The following is a 23,750-nucleotide window of genomic DNA, read 5'->3' on the forward strand; positions in this document are numbered from 1 at the left end:
CTAGCATAATAGCTAACGCGATAAATATTATAAAAAGATACTATAGCAGAATAACTAATACAAAAAATAATAGAAGCTACTAGAAGACCCAACCTCACAAGAAGTTGGCGATCTTTATTTTTTATTATGAATTTTTTCAAAAGCAAAAACGTATATTCAAGGGGTTGTCGATCCTTTTCCATCATCTCTTGGGTAGAAACATACATCTAATTTAGTTTGTTGAATCTGGCCAGAAAAGTGATTGTAAGGTTGTAGACGACTAAATTCTTAATTCGAAATAAATCAAACAAGTAAAATAGTTTCACAAATGCGAATTTGTATTGATGAATATGTGGTACAATTCTTTGTAATTACAAAAGAGTGATCCTCTTATTCGATCTCCTTGAAAGATTTGTTAATTGAAATTGTAGTAATATAACTTTGATCCGAACACAAGATATCCTTCAATTTGGCTGAGGAATGGATCGAAGATCTTTGAAACGGAATTACAATGAATCTCTGGCTATGAGCTTGTTAGAAATTCTTTGTTCTTCGTATTCTTCGTGTTCTTCGTGTGTCCTTCTTTTCTGAAGGTTTGTGGTGGAAGTTCTTCAGGGCTTTAGAGGCTAGAATCCTTAGAGCTTCACTGATTTGTGGTTTGTTGAGGTTTCTAGAGGCTTTTGAGCTTGATTCTAGTGACCTTTGAGACCTGGACGAGTAGTTTGGATGATTTTGCTTCGAATCTTGTCTGTATTCAAAGTTGAAGTTCTTGAAATTCTTGGAGGCTTTGGGGTTTGATTCCGGCAGAGCTTCTGGATTTCTGAACTCAAGATATCTTTCTCCATCTGGCCAAATGTCTTAGGAAGGCTTCTATTTATAGGAGTTTGGAGGTGGGTGAGCGACACATGGCGCAGTCTGATTGGTGACACATGTCACAGCCTGATTGGTCTGCTTATGTCATCGCTTACACATGCTGGATCGCTTGTGTCATTGCTTACACGTGCAGGGCTGCTTGTGTCATTGCCTACGCATGCTGATGCATTTCATGCATTTATTTCAATGATACTTGGCAAATTTCTATTGGTTTTCTGAATAGTGATGGCAAAACCTAGCAGCAGTACGTGGCGCTTTGTAATTGGTTGTATTTTGTGGACTTGGTAGTATGATGTGTCAGCTTGTCATAGGTCGGGAATTTTCCCTCTCTACAAAGGTTATATAGTTTCACAAAGATGCGGTACATTATAAATTCTATCTCATATTTTGAGTTCGCTTATAAAGTACAAATAATATTATATTTGTCAAATGTCAACAATCTAGTTATATGTTTGAATTTAATTGAAAAACTTAATATTATTTTACTTAAAAAATTGCACTTAAATTATCTGAAATCACATTGAAAAAAATAAAAATAAAAATCATAAGTCAATGAGATTAATCACTAGCAGAATGGCGTAAGATACCGCAGAACTTTTGATCTTTTTGATAAGCTTCTTGAATCGAAGGCAATGAGGGGCATGGGCCGCATGGCATGGCTTGCCTCACTTTTGCAACTTGCACCCCTTCCCTCTTTTACTTCTTAAATATATTAATTAAAAGGGTTTTTCTTAAAAAAATTTTAACCTCCGTAAATTTTTTTTTATAATATATACATATTATAAATTTAAATTCTCATGATCTTGTATATTATACATGCTTTTTTAACATTATCGTTATTTTAAGCTGTACTTTTTTAGAAATATTTTAAAATTAATAGGAAATTATTTTTCTGGATCTTTTCTAAAATTAATGCAAAGTTGTTAAAATATTTTTTATTTATATAAAGAAAATCTTATTGGCCTGTGACTACGGAATTTCTACATAAAAAGCAAGCCTTTCACAAGGACAAACTTGAGACCTGAATTAATACGATCACTCTTTTTTTTTTTTTGACCATCTTATTAGTACAATTGTTGGGGATCTGCTTGATTATGGTAGCATGTTTTGCTAGTTGATACATGCTCTGAACTTGAAATTTGCTAATGCATGCAGTTCTTTTTATGCTGTACGGTTTTAGATCCCTGTAAACTAGATTGTTTAACCTAATTGATTAAATAAGTGAATATTTAGGTTTATTATTTAGATCTAGGTTAAAAAAATAAAGTTATATCATGCAAAGCAGCGGAAAATAAAGAACACAATGATATGATCACCTAGGAAAACCAAACCGGTAAAAAACCTAGGGAGGATTTAACCTAACTATCCTCAAGGTAAAAAGCAAATCAATTATAGAGAATCGAAGTTTACAATAAGACTTAGACCACTAACATGTTATTGCTACCACATGTAGAACTTACTGACACAACCACGTGCAAACTTCGAATCCACGGACTCTTTCTCTATTAGGCCTTTGTAACACAAACACCCACACTTGTGACTTTGAGACTCCACTCAAAGGTTTTGGATCTCCTTCAACATTGACCTTGTATGTAGCAACTTGTACAATACCGGATCTTGAGATTCTTCAAGGAATAACATCGGTAGAAGACTTTAGAGAGCTTTTGGGTACAAAACCCTAGATCTACAAAAGAGGCACACTCTTCTCTCTTTGAAAAGACTTTTATAAACGTGCTTAGGGTTTCCTTTATATACTAGAAGAAGTAGATCTGAAACCTTAATCCTTAATGGGCTTGAACTATTGTTGGGTCGAACTTGAAATTCTACAGACCTGTATATCAATCAGTCGAGCCTGTCTTTTGATCGATCAAACTAGGCAGATTTCGAATTCTTTTTCTACAGCTAGTATGTTCTTGAATCTTGACTTGTATCAACTTGATCATTGTCTAATAATACCTATAGACTCTAGGATCTATATCTAGACAAGTTTTTTTTCACAGTTTGCCAGTTGTTCTAAACTTTTAGAACCTAACATATGCATTCCAACATCCAAAGACTTGGAATTTTGGACTGTGTGACGTTTAATTTAATAGTTTGAAGGTCTAAATTAATGATGGGGAATATTGCAAATACATGTAATTTTAGTCTGGGGATACAAATCAGGTTTTGTTAATTGAAAGACCAAGATTTGAAACTAGTAGTTCTATTCACTTTCACTCTATTTAAGCATGGACAAGAGCACTGATTGTGTAGGTCTGCTCAAGCCACGGGTGGTGCCTTGGTGGAAAAGTTGGAATCTGTAAAGTTTTAGATCCCTTGACATAATATGATTAACCTAATATTAAGCCAAGTTGATTAACAAGTTTGTTAATTAATACTACATTAAACCAATATGTGTAAAATAAATATAATGCGGAAAGATAAAGAACACAAAGATCTGATGACCCAGGAAAACCAAACCGGTAAAAAACCTGGGGAAGATTTAACCTAGCTATCCTCAAGGTAAAACAGATCCAGTAAGAAAGAATTGAAGTTTGAATAACTGAACATAGACCACTAACATCCTATTGCTACCTTGAGTAGAAAACTTATTACCACAACCACGTGACAGTTTCGAGTTCACGAACTACTTTTTTCCTTTAATCCACTACAACCACAAGTTCTCCTACTTGTGATTTTGAGACTCCACTCAAAGATTTCAGATCTTCATTAAGTTATTTGTGCAGCAACTAAAGCGATCACCAATGACATCAATCTTGATTTTGATAACCCTAAGTGTGTATGAAGGTAAACACCTCTAGATTTCACAAGAGATTCAAAACACAACACACAAAAAACCTCTAAAACGTAGCTAGGGTTTTTTTTTTTTTTTTTAATATGAGAAGTAAAACATAAAACCCTACACGTCAAACAGGCTTGGGCTGAGTTGGAAATTCTGCAGAAAACTGATTCTGCACGATTCTTGATCGATTGAATCTAATTTTCAATCGATCGAGCCTTGCAGAATTTTTCCACTAATTTCTACAATCACTCGATTCCAACTTTACAATAAAAAATATACTTTGAGCAAGTCTAAGCCTAAACTCTATGTTTTGATCATGGTTTACCAACACAATACACATTGAAGTTCTAATACATTTTCTTCTAAAGTCTTAAAACCTAACAATCTCCCCCTTTGGCAATTCATGACAAAACATATCAAAAACATGATGTTAGGGACATATTTTTATGTAATTGCCATATCCTTTGAAAAAATGCACTTTTCTTGTATTTAGGTAAATCTAAGTAGGTTCAAGTTGATCATTACAAGTGGTTAAATTGAAGACTTGAAGATTACTCAAGAACAGCTCAAGAAAAGTGCAATCTGCAAGTCTTGATACCTCCTCGACAAAAGCTCGATCTGTCGAGATTTATTAAAGCTTGACACATGTCTCGACCTATCGAGTTTACGGGATTCAAACTATAGCTAGCAATGTTTTTACTCTAAAATGCTAATTGTTTAAGGGTTATTATAATCCTCATAGAACTAGGGAAACCTAAGGTTTGTGTAAACCTATTTGAAATAGGAGAGTCCATTAAGCTCCTATTTAAAGAAAGCGGAAAAAGAAAAATCTAACCCTAGAAAGCTTCATAAGGTTTTCTTTTTGAAACCCTAGCCTCTTGCTATAGAAGAAAGAGTTCTTGCTGCGTTTCTTGTACGCCTTTAGGTTTTGTAACCAAGCAAAGTCTCTTGCACCAACATTGAAAATCTTATTGGTGTTTCTATGTGAAGCTACTGCAAATCAACTACAACAATTAAAGGGTTGTTGTGGTGTTAGCCACGTACTAGGATCCTTGCAAAGGAACAAGTCGCTTACTGGGATCCGTGCATCGATTGGTTAGTCACGTATGGGGAGCCGTGCATTAAAAAGAGAGATTGTCACTACAGAACAACTCCAATTGGGTATTGGGGTAAGGGTTCAACTGTAGGGTTCCCCATTCGTAAAAAAATCACCATGTCAACTTTATTTTTTGCTGCATATTAACTTAGTTGGTGATTTGTTTGTGCTACCATGCATTTTGCATGTTAATTGGATTAAATAATTAATTTGGCTAATTAATCAATTGCTTTATCACAAGAGGTCAATACATTCTTGGCCTATCACATGAAGTGCTCAAAGTTACAATACAGCCCATTTAAAGTGAAAATGCCCTAAACACAATTCAACCTAACTACTATCTATCAGTTTCCAGTGTAGACAGCAGCCACGACTAAATTAACCCATATATTCTTAAAACACTTCAAAAAACACATAAACACGTGTGAAAAATACAAGTAAACCAAAATAAAATTTGATTTCACAAAACATAAAATAAAAGACATATACAATGAATAACCTCATAATATAAATCAATAACCAATGTAGCATATGTGAAACAAGAAACAATAAAAGAAACAAAGCATAAAGCATAAAGCGTAGTGTCTCCCCCTAACAGATACAACTCATAAAAAACAAATACATCATAAGCCAAAATAGAATATACATCATGAAGCTCCTAGATACAATCTAAAAAAAACTCCCCCTATCTCCATGCATATGTACTCCCCCATTTTGTGACGAATTTCCAAAGGGCAATCAGGACTCATCATCAAAAGGAGGTGGTTTAGAAGACCATCGAGCACCAGCCAAATCAACACGCAAAGCTTGAAGCTCCGTGAGCACATTCAACAAAATCTATCCATACGCCGCCTGAACGGTCATGACAGTATCCAACATACTCCGAATAGATGGATCACTCAAAGAAGAAGGTGGAGGATCAATAGCAGCGGTGGGATCAACAAACTACTTAGAAAAAGGATTGCCTGAAGAAGGAGGCTGAGATGCATCAGCTGTGGAAGATGCCATTTGTCGGGGGGATAAACACTTTAAGGAGCTTCCTTGAGTAATTAATATAATATATAGAGACACACTTTAACCTAAAAGGCCTAAGCCCAATAGGTATGTGCTCAATTGTATTATATTAACCATTCATTCTTCTCATCTTTATTCAATGTGGGACTTCACTCACACGTGTAACCCAACAATCTCCCCCTCACATGTGAGTCTGCCTCTTTATGGGCTTTAAGACCTCTTTGTGGGTCATGAACAAGTCCTAATCACTTCCCCTTGCCTAATGGGCTTTTCGCTCCATCAACGCGTCATCCATGGGTCTCTCGAATACCATCAATGGGAACCACGTGTCAACCTCGCACGCACATCCATGAGAACTCCGCACGTCCATGTCCATCGAAACCTCGCATCACTCCATTATTTAGCACCATTATAAATATTCCTTTACTGGGCTTTTTTTTCTTCTTCTTTAGTATCTTTGTGTATGGGCCATTTAGGCTTTCTCTATCCCCGCTAAGTAGGGACCATGAACACCTCACCACCTTTACCGCACACCACCACGGGCTTTGATACCACTTGTAAAGTTTTAGACCCCTTAACACAATATGATTAACCTAATATTAAGCCAAGTTGATTAACAAGTTTGTTAATTAACACTAGGTTAAACCAATATGTGTAAAATAAATATAATGTGGAAAAATAAAGAACACAAAGATCTGATGACTCAAGAACACCAAACCGGTAAAAAACCTGGGGAGGATTTAACCTAGCTATCTTCAAGATAAAATAGATCCACTAAGAAAGAATTGAAGTTTGTACAATAGAATTTAGACCACTAACATCCTATTTCTACCTCGAGTAGAAAACTTACTACCACAACCACATGACAGCTCCGAGTCCACGGACTATGTCTTTCCTTTGATTTACTGCAACCACAAGTTTTCCTACTTGTGACTTTGAAACTCCACTCAAAGATTTCAGATCTTTGTTAAGTTCTTTATGCAGCAACTGAAACGATCACCAAGTTCTTGACATCAATCTTGATCTTGATAACCCTAAGTGTGTATGAAGGTATACACATCCAGATCTCACAAGAGATTCAACACACAGCACAAAAAAGCCTCTAAAACATAGTTAGGGTTTTTCTTTTTATATGAAAAGTAAAACATAAACCCTACACGTCAAACGGGCTTGGACTGAGTTGGAAATTCTGTAAAAAATTAATTCTGTAAAATTCTCGATCAATCAAATCTAATTTTTGATTGATCGAGCCTTCAGAATTTGTCCACTAATTTCTGCAATCACTCGATTCCAACTATACAATAAAAACATACTTTGAGCAAGCCTAAACCTAGATTCTATGTTTTGATCATGGTTTGCCAACACAATACGCATTGAAGTTCTAATACATTAGTCTCTGAGGTCTTAGAACCTAACAGAATTTATTAAAATGCCTTGGAGAAGGGGAAAGGAAAATATCTACCGGTGGACAAAGATTTTTTTTTCTTTTTCTTTTTCTCTCTATCTCTCTAAGTAATGGTGGACAAGTATCAAATTAAACATGGTGAAGTGAACCAACTCAATGTTTACTTTGCATGACAATATGATTATTTCTATTTTTTAAATCAACAAAACTTTGGATTTGGTTTAGCTCCAGTGCATAAGCCTGGCCCCAAAACTTTTAATTTCTGGTAAAACTGCAATGATTCAAAGGCCAAAACCTTCCCTACATAATTCTACATTTTCTTGTGTACTACGGTATTTTTCTGCCACATAGGAGTAACTTCTCTTGAAAATCAATAACCTATTACAACTGTCAATAGTAAATTGCAATAACATCTGCTATGCTTGCAAAATATTCCCAACACAAAACTCTCTATAAATACTAAAAGAGGCCAGACCAGTTTGCCACAACTACTAAAAAGCAAAACTCTCTCTATAGTGATTTTAGAAACATGAGTGGAGGAATGGAATCAGTGAGCAGTAGACCCTCTCAAAAAATAGGCAATGGAGGAGCCAACGGTGACACGAGGGAGTGGTGTGGGCACTTTCAGATGCCACTGCACTATCCCAGGTACACTCAAGCTGACTATGAGACCATGTCGGAGTGGAAGCTTGATTGTTTGCTTAGAGAGTATGGGCTACCAATCGTGATGTTGGCCATAAGAGAAAATTTGCCATGGGATCCTTCTTGTGGCCTCATTAGAATTCTTCATTTTAAGGGGTTGTGATAACTTGCTTTTCATTGGGCTTTCTTCCTCATGGGCTTTTGGGCCTTGCTTTTCTTGGGCTTTTTTTTTTTTATTTTTTTTATAGGACTTTGGGTACAGATTTGCAAAACTGAGCATCAATAGGTAGTAATAAAACTATCTATTGATCTGTGCAAAGCAAGTCATCAATGAAATAGAATATTTATATAATAAAAGCTATCTAGCTAGTATTTAATTACTAGTTTATTTTGGTGAGAGAAAATTAGGTAAAAATCACTTATGATCCCTGATATGGTATGATTTCATTTTGGCCTTTAAAAATTCAATTGTATTAATTTGATACTTGTTTTGTTTGACATCATTTGAATGTTGATCTTGTTATTATCTCACCCATGAAAGATTTTGATGTGTCTTACAGATTGTATATATAATAATTAAATATCTAAATTATTTTTTTGTAATTCGAAAAAGGTCAAATTGCATTTTTTAATACTAGTCGCTAACACATGTTATGCACGGGAAAGTTTGGCAATTTTATTTTAATATATTATACATTTTTTTTCTTTATTAAGTGCTAATAAATAAATAAAATGTTAATTAATTTCGTATTAAACATGATATAATATTATATATGTTATTTCAAGATTATATATGAACAAATAAATCAAGGTTAATAGTAACTTAAGGGCTATATCATAGGTTTATATAACAATTTCAACATTAAAATTGTAATAATAAAACAACAAAAACTAACATAAAAATAAATATGAAAATAATTTGTATACGCTTGTATGCTTCCAGTTCTCATGGATGGAAATCTTTATTATTGTATACAGTTGTATCTCTATATTGCTATACATTCTGTAGAGGGTTTGTATTTCATATGATGTAGTCTCATTTTTCACCTCAAGACAAAGTTAAACACGGCCCCAAAGAGCAACAAAGAGTTGCTTTCAAACCCCTGACAGTGTTCTTTCTTTTCCATGGTACCCTAGATACTCCCAAAAGTGCAGCTTATATGCATTGAAAATGAAAATAACTTATTAACTTCCTTGACAAATGACAATAACAAATAATAACAAAGAAGTCCCATGGAAATGTACACTTACCAAAAATAACAATCATATTCTTTAGTTTAACTAATCTACAATTGAATTTAGTAAGTCACATTAAAGATAACATAAAAAACTTTAAATTATATACACCTTCATTCCCATCATGAAAATCAAAAAGATATGAGCATGTGGCTTGAAAATCATAATCTAAAGGATTGCCATATCAAATACAAAAAAGAATATATTAAGCATTGAGCACACACTTGACATGAAAAAAAAAAATATTATTACACTTTTTTTATATGAAAATCAAAGGTCATAGAATAAAACTTAAGATCTCTCCATCAAAACATAAATTGTAAAATAATTAGTGCAATAGAAGTGGAAAAACCCATCGAATGTTTTTATAGTTGTTGAGGCAATGAAAATGATAATGACGGGGCCCTGATTGATTTTGAAAGGTTATCAAACATTTATTAAATAGGGGCCTAGATTGTTTTTATTTGGTTCAAGCAATTATTCAAACATTTTAAGAGAGAAAATGATATAAGCCTTCAGAAGTGAAAGTTTTGTGAACTGAGTACAACCTTTAGTAATCAATGCTATAAGAATAATATTTATTAAAAAAATTAGTCCAAAAAAACTTTGATAGTATTACTTGAAAGAGGATAGAAATTAGCTGCCACTTTCTCATTTTCTTCATCCTCCACAAATTGCTCCAAGAATTCTTCACGACTCATTCTCTTGAAGGTAGCACTAGAAGATTCACTCTATGACTCTACAAAAGTGAACAAGATTATATCTCCAGCAGTAACCAAAAGCACTCATACAGCTAAGCATTATTGAACAAGAAGCTTACTTTGGTCAATATAAATGACTCAAGTTTATGATACTTGGAGGTTTCTTACCCTGTTATATGTCATAAACAATCGAAGTCACAACATGCTCTTGGCTGGGCATGCTAATAGTAGCTTCCCCAGCAGTATTAGTAACAACAGGGTCCTTGACAGTAGCTTCTATGTCTTCATTAGCTGGACTTGGAGAATAAAGGACATCAGGAGAGGAAACACAAGAAGAAACCAAAGCGAGGAATAGGAGTTTACCAAAATCTGTGGCTGTATCTTGGAATTCTCCATCATACTCCTCTAATGGTGTCTCTTCACTCTCACCAAACTGTTGAAGACACAAAAACATATGGTTAGCAACACAAATGAAGGCAAAGAAGAAAAGAAAAAAGAAAGAAAGGATGTAAGAAGATAAAGGGTCAGTGAGGATACCTCTTCCGAAGGCTCAAGAACCTATATCCTACCAACTCTAGTCCTCCTATATTGTTTCAATGACATGGGTGAACCAGCAAATGCAATAGTTGGAACATTAAACTCAACAACCAGGGTAACTCGAATCAGATTGAACAGTAAATGGGGGCTTTAAATCATCACTCCTTGGCTTCTTAGCAATGGCTCTCTTACGCCTTACTTTCTTGGTCTTATCTTCCAAAGGAGGTGATTTGCCATGAATTCTCTTTGTTGAACTAACAACTGGGTCAAACTTGGGGGCTCCCACTACATTATTTTTCTCACTCCACTCTATGGGAACATTGCCACCATGAACCACCAAGCCATTAAGGTTAGCATGTCACTCAGCAAATCCCAAATTCTGCCTAGAAGCCCATGCCAAGGCAACTCAAGTATTTGGAATAAGCCAAGCATTAGTAGATGGTGTGGGCGCAAGCACCCACAACAGTCTTTTGGGGTTTCCCCCAAATTTCTGAAAAGTACGCCTTGGCCTAAGATGGACCACGGCAAAGAATGTAAATGGAGTCACCACCTAAATTAGGTCTAGGAACCAAATATGTAGCGTCCTTGTAGAAGGACTGATTTTTACCAGAGCACGTGTCCAGAGTTTAGGTATGGGGATGGAAATGTGTTAGGCACCCAACCCCACTTGACATGTTGGTTGGCCTTCACTTATTGTATTCCAAATCCTGATCCCATCAAAGGGTCCTCTAATATGTTATTCTATACTCACACATGCTAACATGCATCTAACATCTAAACATGGCAAATATCCCATACTTATTCATAGCATAAAAACCACACCATTCATCTAACAAATCCAAGGGCAGCAAGTACATCACAAAACAAAAACATCAACAAGGCATTAACATCAAGCATATCCTAAACATCCAAGCATAGCATCATGGCATCAACCAAGCATATTCATCATGTTCATAAACCATATCATACTTATCATCCAAATAAAATGCATGCTCAAGTAATTATGCATGACTTACCTCACAGCACCAATGCATCAAATGCATGTTCATGTTCATATGCATGTTCCTATTGTTCATTCAAAATATAGACCCTAATTATTAAATCAACAATTAAAGTATGTGAAACGTGTTTTTCTACTAACCCTAATGCTAAACATGTGAAAAATAGACTCAACAAGACCAAAACATGTAATTAAAACTAAGCAAAACAAATAAAATAGAAAGAACCCTAAATCTACGTTTTTGAGCACGAGTATGCATGCGCATACATGAAGTATGCATACACATTCCTCGAGTATACATACACATACATAAAGCATGCACATGCATACATGCCTAGGAACATAGTATTTAAAGCCAGGAAACAAACAACAATCAAACAAAACCTAGCATGCTTCTAATATTTAATTCAACCCTTCATTCAAAACATGGTGAGAAACAACAAAGCAAAATTAAAAAAAAAATCAAAATTAAACAATGCAAAACATATTTCTAAATATGTATAACACATAAATAAAAGTAATTACACATAACCCACCTGTGGTTTGGGCGGAAATCACTTTGCCTACCAGTGGTTTGAAAAGTATCACTTAACCCACCTATGGTATGATCCATTTGTTTTCCATAAGCCACCTCTGTTAAAATCATGGGTAAATAGGTATTTTTGCTCAAATTTTATGTCTCTCTCCTCCCAAAACAAAACATAGAGCAAAAATGCAAGAGAAACAAGATAAAAAAGTGGTATTTGTCTCTCTCTCCATTTACACAAATTTTGAAGATGAAGAACATACCCAAAAAAATAAAAAGCCTAAGCCCCATTGCCTCCCTCAACCCTTTGGCAAACTCCATCACAAACAGAAAAGTCAGTTCTGTTCAAGAATGAAATAAAGAAAAGGCCTGGAAACTGGGTAAGTTTTTTCCAATCAAATTGCCCCATCTAACTATGATTTTGTTATGCTTTTCACGTTTTGTTTTATTTTTTTCGAGGGCTCCTTATGGTGCTGTATATGCAGCTGATAATAATTTGTTGCAATCATTATTCCAACTTCAGTGCCATCCCCACCTTCGCACATGCCTGAGGCTTCTCCAAGTCCATTGGTTGTTGCGAGCCCAAACCCACTAATGCTTGGCACACCGTTAACCAAAAACCACCATCACTACCACCTAACGTTGATTCCAGGCATTGGACTTGCAATCACAGCAGTTGTTCTTATAATGTTAGTAGTCTTGGTATTTCTTATTCGCAGGAAAAGCAGAGAGTAGGAGGATTCTGAAAATTAGATAAGACATCTTCAAAAGCTTTTCCTCCTTGGCCAATGCGAATATTTCAAGAAGGTATGGCCTTGGATCTTTTTATTACAGTCACGTCCTCTCTTGGCATTGCTAATTCCATATGTCAGAAATCCTTTAATTTTATTTTTTCTTTGGGGGTGGGATTTGGGGTTAAATGCAGGCCCTTCATCTAAGTTCTGAAAATTCAGTTGTAAGGAGATAAAGAAGGGCGGTGATGTTGATAGCTAAGGTTGAGGAGGGCGGTGATGGAGTTAGCCAAAGGGTTGAGGGAGGTAATGGGGCTTAGGCTTTATATTTTTTTGGGTATGTTCTTCATGTTCAAAATTTGTAGGAATGGAGAGAGAGACAAATACCACTTTTTGATCTTGTTTTTCTTGCTTTTTTGCTCTATTTTTTGTTTTGGGAGGAGAGAGACATAAAATTTGTGCAAAAATACCTATTTACCTCTGATTTTAACAGAGGTGGGTTACAGAAAACAAATGGATCATACCACAGGTGGTTTAAGTGATACTTTTCAAACAACGGGTAGGCAAAGTGATTTTCACCCAAACCACAGGTGGGTTATGTGTAATTACTCCCAAAATAAAATTAAGAACAATAAGAACACAAGTAATAAAAACCCAAATTAAGGAAAAGTCATGGGGAGAGACTCAGCTTACTTATGGATCACAACTTGGTAGAGATTTAACTGGCCCCTCAGTGCCTACACAACAAGATTCAATGAGATTCAAAGGCAAATAGAAGATTCAATAGTTCATAGGTAATCACAACTCAAAACAAGATTAGTTTTCAAAAGGTTTTGAGAAATATAATTGAGAACAAGTTTCTTCCTTAGAATTAACTAAAGAGAGGTTTTTTATTATTAAAAATCATGCTAAGATTTGTGTGAGAGTTTAAAAAAGATGAACTAGGATTTTTAGAGAAGATGGAGGCAAAAAAATAAACTCTCTCTAGCCAAGTTTGAGTTTGGAGGCATAAAGTTGTATTTATAAGTTAAAACTAAGGTTTTCAAGGTCTTTTAGACATCTTTGAAAGTTCCTAAGGGTCTATGGGCCAACCCACATCAAAGAATGATGTTTTAGGCCCCTAAAACTATAGTCTAGAACCTAGAAAAATGGACTACGTAAGCATGGTCAAGGCATGCGTACGCATGCATCCCCAAAAACCCTAATCTGACAACTCTGATGGCCAAACTTCAAACGGCCTTAAGTTACTCAATATAATCCAAATTAGGCCAAATATGTGTTCAAATTAAATCTTAGGATGTCTACTTTCCAATGAAAGAAACCTCACTTAAAAATTCTTTGTGGATCAAAAGTTATGGTCAAAACAGTGAGTAAATGTCATTTTTCAGCATTATTGTTAAAGCGATTTGAGAACTTTTAAGTTGTAATTACTTCCAAACTATCAAAATAACTTCAATTACCTTTTGTAGACATGTCAAGCTCATCATTGGGACCAAGGACTAAATTTTATTAATCAGATACAAAATGAGGTGTCTACAAATGGCTCATTATATGGAGGACCTATCACTACTAAATCAATCTCTCGGCTGTTCACATGACCAACAAAGGTGCATTATCCTCCACAGCCACTACCATAAGTGATGAAGATGAACAAAACCATTGATCATATATTGGAAAAGAGAGCTCAACCACTCTGACCACCATGCTAGCAGCTCCAGTTCCAACAGCAACAAAATGAGTTATGTCTATCAACCATAAATGCAGAAGAAAAGCTCTCTCAAGCTCACCATATCTCTCTTTTTCAGTCCATTAGCTGGACTTATTCAAACTGGCACTTGTAACCTAAGGCAAGCTGCTCACACGTAACTCCGAGAGCTAAATGTTTAGGTACAAATTTTATCATGTCCTAACTTCATTTTCCCATTCACCAAAAATACCCATACAAGCCCCGTATATTTTTTTGGGCCCCCATAAATATTTCTAATATTGAGCCCACACAAATACTTCTCATATCATTACAAAATTGGGTCACAAAATTATACCATCTCTACAAAAGTCCAAACTCATTTATCTTATGGGCAAAACCCAAAAAGTCTAACCAGTCTATTACAAAGCTCGTTACTACACGGCACTCTTTACAAAGCTCATTACTAAACGACACTCTTTATAAAGTCCATTGCTACACGGCACCCTATTACAAAGCTCGTTGCTACATAGCACCCTATTACAAAGCTCATTGCTACACAGCACCCTATTACAAAGCCCATTGCTACATGACACTTTTTACAAAACTTGTTGCTAAATGACACTCTTTATAAAGCCCGTTGCTAGAGGGCACCCTATTACAAAGCCCGTTGTTACATGGCACCCTATTACAAAACCTGTTACTACACGACACTCTTTGTAAAGCCCATTACTACACAACACCTTATTACAAAGATCATTGCTACATGGCGCCTTATTACAAAGCTCGTTGCTACATGACACCCTATTACAAAGCCCATTGCTACATGGCTCTCTTTACAAAACTCGTTGCTACACAACACTCTTTATAAAGTACATTGCTACATGACACTCTATTACAATGCCCGTTGCTACACGGCACCCTATTACAAAGCCTGTTGCTACACGACACTATTTACAAAGCTCGTTGCAACATGACACCCTATCATAAAGCCTGTTGCTACACGACACTCTTTATAAATCTCATTGCTACACAACATTCTTTATAAAGCCCGTTGCTACACGACACTTTACTATAAAGCCCGTCACTACACATCATCCTATTACAAAGTCTGTTACTACACAACACTCTTTATAAAACCTGTTGCTACACAACACTCCTTATAAAGCCTGTTGTTATATAGCACCTTATTATAAAACTCGTTGCCACACGGCACCCTATTAAAAAGCTCATTGCTACACGACACTCTATTACAAAGCTCGTTGCTACACAACACCCTATTACAAAACCCATTGCTACACAGCACTCTTTACAAAACTCATTGCTACACGACACTCTTTATAAAGCTCGTTACTAGCCAACACCTTATTATAAAGCCCGTGGCTTCACGGCACCCTATTACAAAACTCATTGATATACAACACTCTTTACAAAGCTAGTTTCTACACAGCTCTCTTTACAAAGCCCGTTGCTACACAACACCCTATTACAATATCCGTTGCTACATGGCACTCTTTACGAAGCTCGTTACTACACGGCACTCTTTACAAAACTCGTTGCTACATTGCACCCTATTACCAAAGCCTGTTGCTACACGAAAATCTCTACAAAGCCCACTGCTACACGACACTCTTTATAAATTAAAGCTCATTGCTAGACAGCACCCTATTACAAAGCCTGTTGCTACACGGCACCCTATTACAAAGCTCGTTGCTATACGACACTCTTTACAAAGCGAGTTGCTACATGGTACTCTTTACAAAGCCCGTTGCTACATGGCATCCTATAAAAAAATCCCTTGCCACATGACACTCTTTACAAAGCCCATTGCTACACGACACTCTTTACAAAGCTCGTTGCTATATTGCACCCTATAACAAAGCCAACTGATATTACCTGAAACAGCAAATACTCCTTAAAACTGAACATACCATTGTTGGCCAAATCTTAGGACAGATCTTCTAAAAATTTATTGCTAATAAAACATATTTTAGTTGAGATTCTTTGCTAAATAATCCTTTAAACTCAGCTATAAAAAGAGCCCATCATCAACACACCAAAACACACCACGAGAGAAGGACTAATCTCTCATAACTTCTCGTCTTACTCTAATTGTCTTCTTAGCTCCTTAATGAGGTTCTGAGCTTATGATTTCTTAGTACTCAAGTTAGTGACTAAGCTCTTCAGCCCTTAAATCATTAATACCCCGCATACTACTACTCATAAACACTTATCCATCCCCCAGCAGAAAATCCAAGCAACATTACTAAATACTCTCTCACAACTCATACTACCAAAATGACCCTTACTACTCACTACATACACTACAATTATAAGCATACCCTAGCATAAAAGTGATCTTGCTTCTCTAGCTAGAGTCTCTCTCTCTCTCTCTCTCTCTCTCTCTCACTAAGCTTTCTCCTTCATTTGTTATAATGTACCCCATAGTATTTGTCTATTGTTTTACAATTGAAGGCTATAATGTATTTGTGGCTATAGAATATTTCCCTCGTGTCATTATAATGGAGGATTTTCTCTCAATGGGTCCCTTAGATGATGACTTGGGGATGTAGACACTCTGCTTAATTTATGAAATAACTAATGGATGTAGGTTTATTCAGTTCTGTCTTATTTTATTGCTAAAACATTTTACTATTAGAATATTTTACAGCTGAGATGTTTCTTTATTGCAATGGTATTTTCCATTTATGATGACATGTTTGCTGTAGGAAATGTTTTGGGCCTTCCCATTATCCTTGCCGAGCCTGACCTAGGCAAAAGGCATAAAAAAGTGGAATCTCTCAAAAGTTTCACCGATAGCCTTTGGACCATGCTTCAAGCCCATTGTTGAGTTTCAGTTTGGCCCCCACCCAACTACAATCACATTTGAAGGAGGGAAAACTTTTTCGCCCCTAACACTCTTTAGGACTCAAGTATGATAAGTGGATGAATAGTAATGCGTACCTTAGCTTGGTGAGGCTTGGTCCTTTTTATAGAGAGTTTGAAGTAAGTCTACTTGTTAGGTGCCACTAACATCATAAGAAATGTGTGGACTTAGTGGAGAGAGTGAAGCAAATTTTGGGGAACTCACCTCACATCTTGGAATAGTAGATCGTGGTGCAATCGTTCATGGTTTGTAGAGAACATTTTAGAATTTACTAAGTGTTTATTGGTCATCTAAAGTCTCTTGTTGTGTAGACGATCTATCTTCCTTAGACGGCCTTTCTCCTTGGTGTTACCATTTTTTTTCTTCCTTCCAGACCATTATCTTAGACGAACCTTGCTCTTGTGGACAACTCATATGGACAATAAACACTTTTTTAATTGCCCATCAATTATGTCTTGCAAATTTATTTTCAAATTCTTGTCACAAACCTAATTTTCAACTATGAAACTGTAAAAAAAATAAATAAATAAGTGCCTCAGCACTGAGGTACAATACATGCATGTACACAACACATACATATGTGATCACAAAAATTAAAAATTCAGTCTCCCATTCATTAAAAAAAAAAAAAAATTCACTAAATCGTTGTATGAAGGATAAAAATTCAATCTCCCATTTATTAAAAAAAATACAATTCACTAAATCACTAACTCATAAACAGTCTCTCATTCATTCTTTTATACTAATCACTATCATTTGAGTGACCGAAAATAATCCTTTAGTGGAATATTTCTAACACTTTCAATAATTTTGGAACATTGTTTATTATTATTTGAAAGCACAAGATTTGCTGCCAACTTGTATCATAAATGTTCCAACTAGCCCGCCTACAAAAAAATTAAACATGTAATTAAGAAGTAGTGTGCGTTTGCGTAGCAAACACTGCAGGCGTTTTGCATTTTTCCGTAGGTCTGTTCACAAACCCACAAGTACAGAAAATGCAGCAAGAAGCAATAAATTTGGGTCCCACGGGCACTATTCATAATTTAAAAATTATTTTGCTACAATGCTTTCAACAATAAGTTTTCAGTTTTCAATAATAAATGGTATCCAAACAAACCCGTAGTTTAAACAAATTATATGAAAATTTCTATTCATTTCCAAGAAATTTATTACCAAAAAGGGTAAATGGGTGTTGAAAATATTTGTAAACATGTGTTTAATAATATTATATTTTTATATAATAATATATAATAGCTGAAGAGGTTTGACTATTAATTGAATAGGGAAGACAAATGGCAATACATTTGAATATTAACGCTTGCAAAAGGCCAATCTTTGGATTGTAGAAGCTTTGGTAGTCAATTTAGAAATATATCCTCAAAGCTTCAACAACTTTCACGAGCCTGTCAAATAAGATAAATTCCAAGATTTTGTTTAAAAGGATGAACCTATAGTGTGCATTAATGTCTAATATCCCCCAAACCAGAAGTACTGGTTTATCCAATGGCTCCCATCTATGAGTCCAGAATCCATTAATTCACAATTCATTAGCAGAAAGCTGAACACGATATCAATAACATGAGTAAAACATAGAGTTAGTAAAATACACAACTATATTTATTTGAATTTCGAAAATATGACTATTGTCAACATTATAAGACCAGCCATAATTGCAGTTGAATAGAGCCTTGAGTGTGACAAGGTAACTACAACCCATGTATACTCATGTCTTACAGTTGTTCTTGGCTTCAGTTTGCATAGCTGACACACTACTGCATTGAAGTCAAACCCAAGTTATATTTTAGTCAAGCTTGCAAAGGTATGATGCATAACTTAAATGCCTACTTGACTAAATAACTGAACTTCTTGAATCATCATAACCCATCTTCAAATGAAAATTTAAACATTTTTAGCATTATGAAGGGCGTGGAAAATCTGGAGATTTTTCTACCATTAAAACCCCCCTAAAACATTATAGAATTGTCTACCACTGAATAGAAAAGGGGACATTAAATCTTTAGTACAAACATAAATAAAAAATTAGGCAAAACTCATGAGCATCACTTTGAATAAACACAAAAAAGTTACAAATTAAGAGTCTCTACACTATTAGAGCTTGATCTTCCAGCTGACTACTTTTTAATCAATGACCTACAACTTAATATTTTGACATACCTTGTTTCAACTGCTAGCTTTTTCAAAAAAAAAAAAAAAAAAAAAAGCCCCCTCTATATCATCCAACTCCTGTAATAAATACATAAAAGGGAATTGAGCAAAAAATAAAAAATAAACATAAAAGCGAAAGAAGCAGAGCACAGAACAATAAATATAGGTGAACTTTACCCCTGTCAGCAGCATTGGGCATAAGATTCATACTAAATGGTACATTTACCAATGTTGGAATTTCAAGATACAAGGGAAAAAACAAAATTTGATACCTTTCAGTAAAAAACAAATTAGGTCTTTAGCATTTTGAAGAAATTCCAATTGTTCTTGTTTCAGCTGTAGGCAACTAGCTACCATTCATCTCTGCTTGTGCAGTTATACTGATTATCTAGGCTTCTATGTCATACTTCTACTTTCAATAACTCGTTTCTCTTATCTCAATATTTCTTCCAAGCACCTGATGTTTGGATAAATAAATAGAGTATGAATCAACTCAAATCCTTTTTTGCAAGTTATTCTATCCATGTATCAATCTCATTTGCATGTATATATACGGATATCATTGAAATACAGACGATTTAATTATAATGCATTCTAAAATCAAATTTTACATCCACACGTAATTTATTCTATGTCCAAGGTCCAAATGCACAAATTATTAGTCTGCCGCACATGTGAACTTGTGTCTGTCTGTGCCACTGTAATGGTGCCTTATATGCAGATGTAAAGGAAGTTTTAAGTTATTATATCTTACTTCTAACTTGCTAGCTTTTCAGAAACATCCCTTAAATAATTTTATTTAAGGGATATTTTTATGGTATATAATTCATAAAAATACTAAACATGATCACAAAAAACAAACCCAAAAACAATAAATGACATGATTAAAACAAAAAATCAAACAACAAATTAAACGAAGTATAAAAATATAAAGGGTAGGAGAATTGAAGCAAAAAATTCTATACTAAGCCCAATTAGCTTGCTCACTATTAAAAATTAATGAAATCAAAATTGTTTAATTCAAAAAATTGAAAATTAAATTTTTGAGTAACTCTATGAAATAAGAAAATTTGAGAGTGAGAGATTTATCGTGTTTGTTCTAGGACAAAGCCACGAAGGTGCACAAGCAGGTGAGATCCGCTATTAGGGTTTAGGGATGGATGTCAATAAGATAGTCATCCATTTATTTAATCATTACCAATAACCCTGCGAACATTCAATATATCGAAGGAAACAACCTACTGGAACTAGATAAACAACTTACTTTAAATCCTAAATATTCAAATCCATAACAAAAACAATGCAAACAAAAACTTAAACTTTTATTTAAAAGAAAATTTTAAAACAGAAAAAAGACATTTACTGAGTTCATCCAATTCAATGACTACTGTTAGGATCTAAATATATAGCAATAAATGTTTAGGTTCTAATTTTATGTAATTTGGAAAACCAAGAACAAAAACATGTCTAGTTTAAGTTTTAGACATTGCTCATGTTGGTTCAAGTAAAGATTTTAGAGTAGTTAAGTTGCAAAAAGAAGAATTTAGAATTTGCCAAGCTCGACCGATCGAAAGTCGTTTTTTGCAAAATTTAAATCAGGCCCAAAGCCCGTGAAAACATTTAGGGTTTGTGTCCAACACTACTAGATATAAAAGAAAATCCTAAATATGTTTTAGAAGTTCTTAGAAGTCTTGTGATTTATTCCTGTGAGACCTGTGAGGTTTCTGTAACCTTCTAACTCAACAAACATCTACCAAAAAGAAGATCTATATTCAAGAACTGGTGAAATAAGTTGCCGCATGCAAGATCAACAATTATTGATGATCTAAACCTTTGAGTGGGTTCTCAAAGTCACAAATATGGGTGTTTGTGTGCAACAAATTCAAATAGAAGAGTCTACAAATTCGGAGTTGCACGTGGTCGTGTGAGTAAGTACTACAAGAGGTAGCTTTAGATTTAGGGAAAAATCTATTGTAAAACTTCCATTCTATCATAGTGAATTTGTTGCCATAGTGTAGGTTAAATCCTCCCCAGGTTTTTTATTTTGAAACTGTTGGTTTTATTAGTTTTCCTAAGTCATCATATTGATATCTTATTTATTTTTCTGCATTAAATAATATGATTGTTTGTGTTTAACCTAAATCTGAAAAATCAACTTAAGTATCAACTTAGTTAAATAATTAGGTTAAACAATTTGAGTGTACAGAGGCCTAAAGAAACAAACAAACAACTACAAAGACAGTACACCAAGTCTTTTGAACAACACTTTCACCCCAGACGAGTACCTTCAATTCAACATAAACCCATTTAATTTTTTTTTTTTTTATGAATAACCCATTTTATATTTCCCAAAACCAAACAAAACCCACAATGTTAAACACAAGATTAGAATCAAACACTACAAAAATTAAACAAAAACTAATGGCAAAAGAGAGTGAATGAGAAAGATCTGATATTCATTCAAATTTATGTGGAGTGGAACCTTGTGAGCGCTTCGACCATGAGAAATTAAAAAAGGGAACGAAGGGAATGCCAAAGAGAAGAACCCGTCTATGACTCTATGTTTTATTTATTTTGTATTTTTGCTTTTAATCTACTTGACCAGTAAAGAGCATTAGTATTGGTTAGGGGTGTTTGCGATGCAATGCAGTGCAGTTTTGGGCCATTTTTAGTACCATGCTTTGAGGTGCAGTTTAGCCAAAATCATTACTGCACTGCACCTCATTTTTGTGGTCACATCTCATGTGTGTGGTGCAGTGCAGTGTATAGTTTAGCCAAAATCATAACTGCACTGCACCTTATTTTTTGCGGTCACATGTGCGGTGCGGTGTATAAAATTTCACCTACTATATAAAAATTCAACATATATATCACCATACAATTCAACATATATTAGTAATATCACCATCTCAAATTTTAAGGTATACATCAAACATGTAATGAAGTCAAGTACTTTGAACAAGGTAGAGTGGCAAGCAACTTATATGTTTTAACTATCAAAATCTAATGCTCTTCAGTCTTTACTTTAGATCAAGAATATGAAGTAAAGAGTTTATGTGAAACACCAGGTACAAAGCAAAAAGGATTTACCCATGCTTAAAGCAATTCTAGTCATGCCTACTAATTTCAAGCTTCAATTATCAAAACCATAATGTAAACAAGTCTAAAGCAAAGCATGAATTACAAATCCAAAACAAGTATTAATTGTAAACCCAACAAGCAAAAAACAAAGTTTACATATATATACACACACGCACACACTAAGTCCTAACCCATCGCTTCCAAGTGCCAATATACCAACGGCAACAAATTGTTAATTATAACAAAGAATATAAAAGAAAAACTTTAACAAACGCTAACAATCAATAAAAAATAATAATATAATTAACAATTTTGTCATATACAAGCTATTTTGTCCTGAGTAAATAGTACAATAGGCCAATAGATTAACTTTAACAAAGAAAAACTTAAATTGAACACATACAGAGAGATAAATACTGCAATAGTAGAAGCAACTGGTGCAACAGCAGTAAGTAGTCTGGTGACAATTCAAGTGGAAGTGTAGCGGCTTGGGTTTAAATTCTGAGGGCTGAGACTTGAGAGAGTGATAAGATTTTTTTTATTTTTTTTTTTGCTTACAGAATAATGAGATACAACTAGGGTATTAAATTATTATTGTGTTGATATTTTTTCCTCATTATATATATATAATATAAAATTAATAAATATATTATATATATATATATATATATATATATATATATATATATATATAGAGGGTGCAATGCGGTTTGTGAGGTTTTCATATTATAAAACCGCAAACTACATTGCATTGTGCGGTGCGACGCCCTGTTACTTGTGGTGCGGTGATGTTATGCCATTTTGCGGATGGTTTTGATGTGGTTTTTGTGGTTTGTGCAGTTTGGTGAACACTCCTAGTATTGGTAGAGAAAAATAAGTAAAATGCTAAATTTAGCAACTAAATATAACAAAAGTGTGATGCATCAATGGAGCAAAGGCCATATTTTTTTGCTGTTAAGCTAGCTAAGATGGTAAAAAGAAATATTTTATTAAAATATATATTATTTTATTGTGTTGGTAGTGGTAGTTGTTGTTTATTGTAGTAAATATATTGTTTTATTGTATTATTTATATTATTTTATTGTGTTGAATGTTAAAATAAAATCACTAATGTTAGGTATTTTGTAAAGTGAAATGTTAAAATAAATAAAATAACTTTTTGTAGTGTCAAATTGCTAAATTTTTAACACCTCCAATGTTGATGCTTAAATGAGTATACCATTAAAATAAAATAAACGGTCAGGATTAAAGAAAGTAAAATCCACAGTCAAGATTTGTGTGGGAACTATTCCCACTGAAAAAACTGGGCGTACAGAAGAATATGATTTATTTTCCAAAATATTTAATGGAAAAACAATCAAGGGACATTTAGTTTGATGTGATGTGCCCTTAATGTGATACACATTA

At 34.4% G+C, this 23,750-nt stretch overlaps 1 long non-coding RNA gene across 1 annotated transcript; it reads right to left on the minus strand.

The window, feature by feature from the left end:
• Positions 1-9,657: 9,657 nt before the first annotated feature.
• On the minus strand, positions 9,658-10,124 carry LOC142631150 (uncharacterized). Its single transcript, XR_012843532.1, has 3 exons — positions 10,092-10,124; positions 9,897-10,019; positions 9,658-9,766 (listed from the first exon to the last, which is right to left on the minus strand). It is a non-coding gene; the product is annotated as an uncharacterized LOC142631150 (long non-coding RNA).
• Positions 10,125-23,750: the final 13,626 nt, after the last annotated feature.

Source organism: Castanea sativa, chromosome 4, assembly GCF_040712315.1.
Source record: "Castanea sativa cultivar Marrone di Chiusa Pesio chromosome 4, ASM4071231v1".
Taxonomy (NCBI): Eukaryota; Viridiplantae; Streptophyta; class Magnoliopsida; order Fagales; family Fagaceae; genus Castanea; species Castanea sativa.